The sequence below is a fragment of the Chenopodium album genome, chromosome 4 (assembly GCF_948465745.1).
Source record: "Chenopodium album chromosome 4, dcCheAlbu1.1, whole genome shotgun sequence".
Classification (NCBI taxonomy): Eukaryota; Viridiplantae; Streptophyta; class Magnoliopsida; order Caryophyllales; family Amaranthaceae; genus Chenopodium; species Chenopodium album.
In genome coordinates this window covers 13,915,574-13,926,823 of record NC_137837.1, presented here as the reverse complement: position 1 = coordinate 13,926,823, position 11,250 = coordinate 13,915,574, and the positions used below count along the sequence as shown (strand labels likewise).

The following is an 11,250-nucleotide window of genomic DNA, read 5'->3' as shown; positions in this document are numbered from 1 at the left end:
AATATACAATTTGGAATTTGCTTTTTTTTTTTTTCAACATAATGAGGAGGGTGAGAATAGGAAAAGTGAGACGTTAAAGGTGAATTGAATTTGTGGAAGAATTTAAGTGGGTGAGCTTGATTAATTGACATTAAGGTCCAGTTTGGCAAAAGTAGTGGCAGCGGTAGCGGGTAGCTTTTAGCGGCCGAGTAGCGGGTAGCTGTTAGGGTAGCGAGTAGCGGTCAGTTAGTAGTGAGTAAAGGTTAGCCGTCAAAGTAACGGTTGATAGTATGAGTGTTTGACAAAAGTAGCGGTTGCAATACTAAAATATATCAAAATTTATATAAATATTGTTTAAAAAGTAATAAAAAGCTGTCAAACTCTACCCGCTACTTTCAAATGCCACTATTTTTAATGTTTGAGAAAAGCTACCTAAACGCTACCTCTACCGCTAACCGCTACTAGAACCGTTACCTTGCCAAACACTCTCAAATTTTTTCTGGTAACGTTTTGACCAGTCAAAACGCTAACCACTACCACCAAACAGAGCCTAAGGATGAAAGAAAATGCGGAGTAGAAGACATCAAGGAACTGATCGAGAGAAGAGGAAAGAAAAGGAGGAAAAAGGGAAGGATGGTAGTTATTAGTGGGCCCACAATGACGTCATACATGAGTGAATAGTCAATATGGTGGGAAGTTTTAAAGTTTAGGAAAATAGTAGGTGGTAAAATTAAAAAAAATATACCATGATAAACGGGTCTGGGCCACACCCGTCACAAGTGTCCACTTAATATTGTTGGAGGTTTCTTCATGTCGGTTGGTTGCCTTTTGCTTTAATATAATTATGTTCAATGAACATAGGTGGTCAGAAGGTTTTTCAAGTAAGAAAAGGTGCGGTTCCTTATTTTCTTCGTGGGAGCTTGAGGAAAATAATTAGTTCCTTCATTTTTCTTGAAACCATTTTGCAAGTTTAATTATCATCATCATAAATCCACAGACTTATCTACATTGTATTGTAATCATCCTACTTGTGATTACAATTGTTCTTCGTTGTATCTCCTGAGTAAATTTCCGTGATACTCGGTTGTAGTATAGGGTCGGCATTATACTTTTGGAAAAGTGATCCCGTTCACGCCTCGAAGAATTTTTACCGTTAATTTTGTTTGCTTTTATATGTGACCCTTGTTTAAACACAAAATCCCAACAATCCAAAAGTATAAACTCTACAAAGATGGCAAATGTGAAGGGTATGATGACGAATTTCCAGAAATTGAACAAGTTCAAGGGTGTAGATCTTGGTATGAAGATGGAAACGAAGATGGTGATGTTACTTTTGGGATTACAAGGAAAAGGTTTGATAGAAGGTTTTCTATGATCAAAGTCACTCCATTCAAGTAAGAGGTTTCTTATTTGTGATTAATATATCACTAGTACAAAACTAACCTAAGGTAACACCCAAAAAGTGTTACATAATGTGGTAAAAGTGTTAATATAGACAATAGGTAATACTTTAGTGGGTGATACTTCCGCCCATGTTCCCTAAGTTCTTATGTAACACTTTGGGTAACATATAGTAACACTTTTAAAAGTGCTCCTTTAAACCCCCTTATGTAACACTTTTTTATATTTTTAGTATCATTTTTAAAGTGATACATTTTATTTCTCAAGTAACACTTACTCATCTTTAGTAACATTTTTGGATCATTTAGGAACACTTTATCTTACATTACGTATCACTTTTTCGACCAAATGTATCACCTAGTTGATTATTAGGTAACATTTTTCAATCATCTAGTGACATATTGTAGCACTTTATTCGACATTATGTATCACTTTTTCCATACTACTGTAACACCTTATTAATTAATAGGTAACATTTATTTATTTATTTTATTATTATTATTATTATTATTATTATTATTATTATTATTATTATTATTATTATTATTATTATTATTATTATTATTACTATTATTACTATTATTACTATTATTACTATTATTATTACTACTATTATTACTATTATTACTATTATTACTATTACTATTATTATAATAATAATTATTATTACTATTATTATTACTATTACTATTCCTATTGCTATTGCTATTGCTATTGCTATTGCTATTGCTATTGCTATTATTATTATTATTATTATTATTATTATTATTATTATTATTATTATTATTATTATTATTATTATTATTATTATTATTATTATTATTATTATTATTATTATTATTATTATTATTATTATTATTATTATTATTATTACATGTTCAACAACAACGATAGTGAATTTAACATATACGATAAACAATTATTTGAATTTATGTTATTTCATAGTTTGTTTACAAAAATCCATAAACACCAATTTTTTGTTTGAATCGGATAAGTAAAAAAAATAAATAAAATAAAAATAAAATAAATAAAATAAAAAAACAAAACAGAAATAAGTCAGCTTCGGACTTTAAATTAGACCACCAAATTCTTCCCACTTCTTTGTTTCAAAACTTATTAAAAAAAAAGAATGGCAATAGTAACATTAGCAGGCAGCGCAACAGTTGACATTGTCCAGACAGAGAAAGCTTAAGCAACAGCTACAAGGAAATATAGCAGTACCAAGACAGCAAATAGCAGTAATAGCAGACAACGATAGTAGTAGATAGCAGTGACAGCAGCATGCATCAGCAACATCGGGAAGAAAACAGCAGCATGCCTCAGCAACATTGGGCAGAAAACATCAGCAGAAAGTAGTAACAACTAGCAGCAGAAAGCAGTAACAGGTAACAGCAGAAAGCAGTAACAGGCGAAGAGCAAAAACAGCAGCAGAAAGCGGAAACAACAGCGATGGTAACAACATCAACTACTAGTACTATGTACTTGTATGCAATCACGCTCATGGCATCTGACTTGCTACTCCAATCCTTCATCTTCAACCATTTGATCCTATGTATTTGTAAAAGCAACATATATCAGACAACCAGAACAAAAAATAATAATCACATTTAGTGCTTTCTAAAAGTGAATATTTAACCATTACCTCATTTTGTTGTTGTTCAATAGACTGTAAATTAGGAACATGATCTCTAAGTTCTGGAATGGATGACACATTTTCAAGTGATCGAGTCAAAGTATCCACCACTTTAGGATCAATTTGCTTGAGCGTCTTCATTAATTCTGCTACTGTTTCTTTCACAATTTTGTCTTTATAAGGCTTTAAAAACTCATTGGGAATTATTGGTTTGTTGCTCTTTCCCCTTAGTGAACATATCCTGGATACTTTTTTTTTTTATGGCCAAAGTTATTTGGTTTATTATTCATTACTTCATAGTATGCAAAATCTCCATCAATTTAACTTTGCATTTGGACCTCCTCCATCTTGTCCTATAATGGAAATATAACAAATAAATAACTAGCTAATTTCACACAAATAATCATATTCCAAAAAGAAAAATGGAGACAACGGGACTTACAATGTTACTTTGGGTGGGCTCATAAGAAGTTTTGTATTGTTTGTCTGCTTTCCTTTTACGACTTTCTTTGTACACGTGTGCTAAGGATGGTGGCTTCTTTTCAACATCTAGTTGTTGCTAAAATAAAAAAAAAAACATCCAAATAAGAATTCAATTAAGATCGTTAAATGATAATAGTGAGAACAATAAAAAAAAAGGAATAACGGTATAAAAATATACCAATTTATGTTGTTTCCTCGCGAAAGTCATCGGACCCATAGTGTACCTATATATTTGATCTTTACTTATTTCACTTTTATTTTTGCTGTCTTCCTACATGCAGGCATAGCACACAGTTCATAGCCTAACATCTTTTATTTTGAGAGGGTAATAAGAAATTGTAATATATATAACGGATACAAACAATAAACTTTACCTGAACTTGTTCCAAATTCCAAAATTCTAGCAACTCTTTGAAATGCGCTTCTGGAATTGAATTAGGTGGATCGGCCAACCTATCACCATCATTTTCGTATGGAGTAAAGTTTCTTGCCTTTACACTACATTTATATTTACGCCAAAGCTTTCCCACGTATGACAATACACTGCCTTTACCTTCTTCAGGGATAATAAATTTCTTCTGCATTAAGCAAAACATTAAACATTAAAATTAGGGAGCACCAAAAGAAGCACATCTTAACCAAGAAAACTACATTATGCTTTTTATCATAATCTTTTTCGAATTGTACTTGTATCAGAATGTATCAGAATTGTACTTGTATTAGAATGTAACAGAATTTATCACGCTGACAGGGTAAAGTCGTATCCCCAAATCAAAAGTAATACCTAAATCCTCTAATTAATGCAGATAGGGAAGTAGGGTCGAATCCACAGAGAAATGAGTCTTTCTATTCTAATTAACTAATATAATCTAGATTATGAAGTAACCAATATTTATATTTGAACAATAAACTAAACTACGAAGATTAAGAATAAGGAGAAAATAATATATAAAAGGATCTAGGGCATAGGTTCACCAATAAATAATATTCCAGGGTAGAATATAATAATCATTCATCAATGCATACATCAATCAGATTATAAAGGGCTTTCGCTACGTATTATAATCATACAGTTAATTTACTGGTATTAAATCTCATCTTTCGAATCTCGACCTAACCATTTATAAATTAACCTGCCTATTGAAACTAGACCTAAACGTCAATTCTCATATGTCGAATCTCGAATCAATATTGTCAAACTCATGCATAAAAGATCAGGCCTAATCTAGTCACAGAGCATTAAATCAATCAATAGGAAATTAATCTAGCATTGATAATTAACAACAATAAATTACCCCTTCATATTATTTATGGATCCTCATAAACCCTAGAAAGAAAACTACTCACACATAATAGAAACTAAACCAATCAAAGCAATAAAGCAAGGCATGATCAAAGGAATAAAATAAACAACTAAGATTAAGAGAAGAGAAATAGTTACCCAACAAATCTGGAATTAAGAATGGATTAAGAACAAAAGTATAAGAGAGAGAAAATCTAAGAAAACAATTAAGAGAGTAAAGAAAGAGTAAAGAGTGTGTGTGTGTGTGAGAGAGAGAGAGAGAGAGAGAGAGAGAGATCCTAAAATCTTATTATGGAGGAGTATTTATACTCGCTATCCGGTCGTACCCACCCAACTCCTCAAAATACCTAGCAGTCATATAGGTATCTGGTCCACAGTTGGTCAGTTGGTGGGGTCCATCCACTACAATACCGGCCTTTTTCACTGCTATTCGAGTGATAAGGCCTCCTAAACGGATGGGGGTGCGAGATGTGGTGCTGGTCGTGGCATGCCTCCTCAGATGGTGAATAATAAACCTAGCTATGTTCAATTTCCCGAACCTATACACATAGTGTCCTATGACAGCTAGTTCGTTAGTTTGGGCATTATGGGGCTCGTTCCTACCTAAAAAACACAAATCCGCAAATCTTTGCCAGATTTTTGGGACAGGGTGATGAATAGGTTTGGTACTAGCATGTTGGGGGTCGGGAATAGGCAAACCAGTCAAAGCATGATATATATCACCCATTTTATAGTGCGCATGCCATTGATGAGGTAACTCAGAATTTAATTCAAATAATTTACAAAATTCTACATAAGTTAAACTAATATTCCTATTGTTAAACCTAAAAATTAAATTCGGCCCATTTCTACTACTAACAACTTGTAAAGAAGACAAGAATTCACAAGTTAGTTCTCGGTATGTAGGATAGTGCATATCAACAAATTTTCTCATGCCAATGTCATTTAAAAATTGTTTTACAAAATCATACAAACCAAATGATTCTAAAGTAGGGCGGTGTAACCACCGAGAAGGAATTACCTCACGCTTGATTAAGTATTCTAGCCGCTCCTTTTGCTCTCGGCTAACAATACGGATCGTCGGCTAGTACAGGAGTTGTAAATCCGGGTCGTATTCCTCCCTCGAACTGGAGCTCCTACCGAAAATATAACGAGCCCTCTTTGAAGCCATGGTAGAAATGGGTATGAAAATTTATTTGAATAAAATCTGAAAATTTTTATATGGAAATGTAAAGGATGAAGAGGGTATTACAAATATGTAAAAAGTTTTGAATTTGGTTGAGGAATGAAGGAGAAATCTTAGAGAGAAGGTAGAGAGAATTTGAGTTTTAGAGAGAGAAAGCTATGGAGGTAGTAGAATGAAATGAGAAAAAGGGACGAAGAAAGAAGAAGAAGGAGAAGTTGGGGCGTCGCGCCCGGTCGGGCGGGGGCTCGCCCGGTCGGGCGATCTGATAAGTGAATTTTGCTGTGCTCTCGCGCCCGGTCGGGCAGCATTCGCCTGATCGGGCGATCTAAACGCCCGATTTCCTTCAACTCTCGCGCCCGGTCAGGCGCCCTTCGCCTGATCGGGCGATCTTACGCTCGAATTTTTGCCTCTTCTCGCGCCTGGTCGGGCGAGGCTTGCCCGATCGGGCGGACAAAGTTGTCCGTATACGACGAGTTTCGCGCCCGGTCGGGCGCCCATCGCCCGATCGGGCGAAAATACTCACTTTTTGGACCTAGCTCTCACGCCCGGTCAGGTAGACTTCGCCCGGTCGGGCCCGAGGCCAATTGTCGAGTTTCTCACTTTCTTCTTTTCTTCAAATTTGCCTTACTCTTTTCCTTCAAAACTGTATAAAAAACTCATAGAAACTCATTAAACTCCCTCATCTCTCCCCTCATAAGAAAAAGAAAGAAAAACTAGTCTAAAAAGCATGGTAAAAATATGGGTTGCCTCCCGCAAAGCGCTGGTTTATCTAGGTCCCGCACGACCTTCTTACCAAGTATAATAACTAGGACCCTTGGCCTAACGCTTGATCGGGTGGTTTCTCACCCGGTCTAGCGGTGTTTAGGCTACGACGCGGCTTCTTGACATACCATGTGGGAAGCCAATTCACTTTGTTTGGTGGATCCCCCTTGACTTGGACTGGGAGGTCTTCAATGTTGCGCACCAAAGGTCCCTCTTTGATCGAGGATTGCTTCAAATTGTTATTGCATTCAACACTTGCAACTCGATCTGGCGGAACACTTACCGTAGGCTCAATTTGTACAACTTGCTTGATCGGTTCCACCTTTTCATCCTCGAAACCAAGACCAACAGTTTAAAGTGCTCTTTCTATTGAATCGACTTCCTTCTGCCATTTTTCTATCTCATATGAAAGGGATGCAACACAAGATACCGCCTCTTAGGGATCTTTTTCAAGAGCTTGGGGCTTGTTAGAATAATTCTCAACCACATTAACACTAAAACATTTCTCCTCAGTCATGGAGCTTTTAAAGGTATTATTAAGATTAAAAATAACTTTATCATCCCCTACTGATAGTGTTAACTTACCACTTATCACATCTATGATTGCTCCTGCAGTGTTGAGGAATGGTCTACCCAAAATAATTGGGGTTTGCATGTCCTTAGCCATATCAAGAACAACAAAATCAACAGGTATATAAAATTTACCTACTCTAACGGGGACATCCTCTAAAACACCTAAAGGGTATTTGAAAGAACGGTCGGCCATTTGTAGAGTAATATTAGTAGCTTTTAATTTACCCATATTCAACTTGGAACACACAGATAATGGCATGACACTAACGCTAGCACCCAATTCACACAATGCATTATCAATCATTAGATTGCATATATGACAAGGGATAGAAAAACTACCCGGATCTTTTAATTTAGGTGGAGTCTTATTTTGAAGTATGACACTACACTCCGCAGTGAAAGCTATTGTCTCTACCTCACTAATAGACCTTTTCCTTGTCAATATTTCTTTCATAGATTTTGCATATGAAGGAATTTGTGTGATTAATTCAGTGAAGGGAACTGTTACCTTCAAATCTTTTACCATCTCCAGGAACTTACCAAACTGCTTATCCAAATTTGTCTTCAAGTGACGATTGGGGAATGGAAGTTTGATAATTGTCTTTGGAGCATTTTTGCTCTTGTCTGGAGTAGCCACCTTCTCTGGAGTCGTATCCTGCAATGTAGAATTAGATGTGTTAGTATTATCCTTTAGCCCTGCAGGGCTATTAACTACATCGTCAGGTTTAATGGAATCAAGATTAGCATTATTTAATAAAACAGGTTCATCAACTCTGGGCATAGGGGGCCCTTCATAGTTTGAACCACTCCTTAGTGTAATTGCACAGGCTTGATTCATAGGCCTGGTCGGCTGTGCCTGCAGAGCTCCCTGTTGGCGGGCTTGTAGAGTAGCAGAGAGTTGCGCAATTTGATTATCTACAATTTTATTATGTGCTAGAATTTGATCAATTGTCGCATCTCTACTCTCCATGTGCTTTTGCATATTAACCAACATTGCTCTAATTTCCACCAAAGAAGGGTTGGAAGATGAGGAGGTTTGTTGTGGTTGATTCTTTTGGCCAGCATTGGGATGGTAATTTTTCTGCTGCTGTTGCTGTGGCGCCTGTGGTTCTTGTGGTGGTGGATTTTGAACATTGGTACTCCGGTAGGAAAGTTACGGATGATTCCAATACCTAGGATTGTAGGTGTTAGAGTATGGGTTATTCTGCCTATAGGCTTGGAAGACATTAACTTGCTCCACGGAACTCCTGCAATCTTGTTCCCAATGACCTATAATACCACAATTTTCACAGAAAGCCTCATTAGAATTATTATTAATTGCAGAAACATTAGCTACATTAGCAGTACTAGATTATCTAATTTTTGGCATATAGAGGTCAGTTGAGCTTGCAAAAAGGATACAGAGTCAACACTATGCTTCCCCTTGTTAGAAAATCCTGTAGGATTCCCATATTGGGAATTATGTATCGCCATATCTTCAATAACTTGACCTGCATCATCAACATTTAGATTCATAAATCTCCCACTAGCTGCAGAATCGAAAATTATTCTAGAAGAATTTCCAATGCCATTGTAAAAGGCTTGGATTGTCAGCCATTGTGCTAAATTATGGTGAGGGCATTCTCTTTGTAGGTCCTTGAACCTCTCCCAAGCCTCATATAAAGATTCATCGGCTTCTTGGGCAAAGTTCTGAATCGCACTCCGTAGTACGGTTGTTCTCTCTGCAGGATAATACTTGTTATAAAAATTTAAAACAAGAGTTTCCCAGTCAGTTATACCAAGTGCAGTTCTATTTAAGCCATTAAACCACAATTTAGCTTTTCCAGTTAAAGAAAAGGGAAAGAGAATCTCCCTGATTTGGTCTTGATTGACCCCGGCTTGCCTGATGGTATTGCAATATTGACAATAGTCGGCAATGTGAAGATTTGGGTCTTCACCCTTAGCTCCACTGAATTGCTTCCTCTCTATCATCGTTAAAAATTGAGGTTTAATTTTGAATTGTACCCCATCAAGAGCCGGAGTGGGGGTGAGATGTGGAAAATCTGTAAGCTTGAGTTGTGAGTAATCACTAAGCTTCTTAGGAACCGCCATCTCTGATTATGCATCTGATGATACCTCTGAATCGCTAGAACCAGTTGGAGGATCACGGTGATTATTATTATTATCACCAGAATCCGCCAGGATTTGCTTGTAGAGATTTTTCTGTCTATGAAAGGAACGTTCGATCTCAGGATCGAATGGGATGTACCCTGATCTGGAACACCTGGGAATAAACAAAAAAAAAACTAAAAGAAAATATGAGATTTGCCTCAAAGAACTAACGTTCTCTGAGACAAAAAAAGAGAAAATAACCTAGACTACAAAAATAATTAGAAATAAAAATAAAACCGTTTCCCCGGCAACGACGCCAAATTTTGATAGGGTAAAGTCGTATCCCCAAATCAAAAGTAATACCTAAATCCTCTAACTAATGCAGATAGGGAAGTAGGGTCAAATCCATAGAGAAACGAGTCTTTCTATTCCTATTTAACTAATATAATCTAGATTATGAAGTAACCAATATTTATATTTGAATAATAAACTAAACTACGAAGATTAAGAATAAGGAGAAAATAATATATAAAAGGATCTAGGGCATAGGTTCACCAATAAATAATATTCCAGGGTAGAATATAATAATCATTCATCAATGCATACATCAATCAGATTATAAAGGGCTTTCGCTACGTATTATAATCACATAATTAATTTACCGGTATTAAATCTCATCTTTCGAATCTCGACATAACCATTTATAAATTAACCTGCCTATTGAAACTAGACCTAAACATCAATTCTCATCTGTCGAATCTCGAATCAATATTGTCAAACTCATGTATAAAAGATCAGGCCTAATCTAGTCACAGAGCATTAAATCAATCAATAGGAAATTAATCTAGCATTGATAATTAACAACAATAAATTACCCCTTCATATTATTTATGGATCCCCATAAACCCTAGAAAGAAAACTACTCACACATAATAGAAACTAAACCAGTCAAAGCAATAAAGCAAGGCATGATCAAAGGAATAAAATAAACAACTAAGATTAAGAGAAGAGAAATAGTTACCCAACAAATCTGGAATTAAGAATGGATTAAGAACAAAAGTATAAGAGAGAAAAAATCTAAGAAAACAATTAAGAGAGTAAAGAAAGAGTAAAGAGAGAGAGAGAGAGAGAGAGAGAGATCCTAAAATCGTATTACGGAGGAGTATTTATACTCCGTACAAATCCTAAACTAAAACAAACTAAAATGATTAAATCGTCTCCTAACAATTACACGCGCCCGGTCGGGCGAGGCACCGCCCGATCGGGCGCGCCTTTTTGCTCTTCAGGTAAACTCCCGTGATCGGCCGGGCGCGTCACCGGGCGCCGACCTTAGCTTCTCCCGCCCGGCCGGGCGCGCCTCCGGGCGCCATCCTCTTTGGTCGGGCGGCTCTCTTGGGCCACTAATTGGACTACGATTGGCTCCAATTCTTCGGGCCAATCTGGGTTTCCTCTTCGGGTCTTGAATACTCGGTCCAAATGCCTCGGTATCACCTATACCGAGCCCTTAATCACCGGTTCGATGGCTCTAACCGGTCCTGGGCTATAAAATCTGGTCGGGCTTTTCCAGTGTTCGTGATTGCTCCAAAATATCTCGGGAAAATACTCCAAAAGTGTAAATCCCTGCAAAAGTCAACCAAATCTACGAAAACACTAGAAAACACCAATTAGTAATAAAGTGGCTCTAAAGAGCCAAAAACACTACTAATTATGACCAAGAGACGGGGGTAAAATACTATATAAAAAAGACTTATCAGACGCTAATTATTTTTTATATCAGAAATTTTTTGCTATGTAGGGTGCTGGATGTGTGAAAAAAAAATTACAAGGGGGATCTAGTTA

General features: G+C 36.4%; 1 non-coding gene across 1 annotated transcript; it reads left to right on the top strand.

The window, feature by feature from the left end:
- The first annotated feature begins 8,923 nt into the window (after window positions 1-8,923).
- LOC145629618 (small nucleolar RNA R71) lies at window positions 8,924-9,030 on the top strand. The gene has a single exon (XR_014111780.1). It is a non-coding gene; the product is annotated as a small nucleolar RNA R71 (small nucleolar RNA).
- Window positions 9,031-11,250: the final 2,220 nt, after the last annotated feature.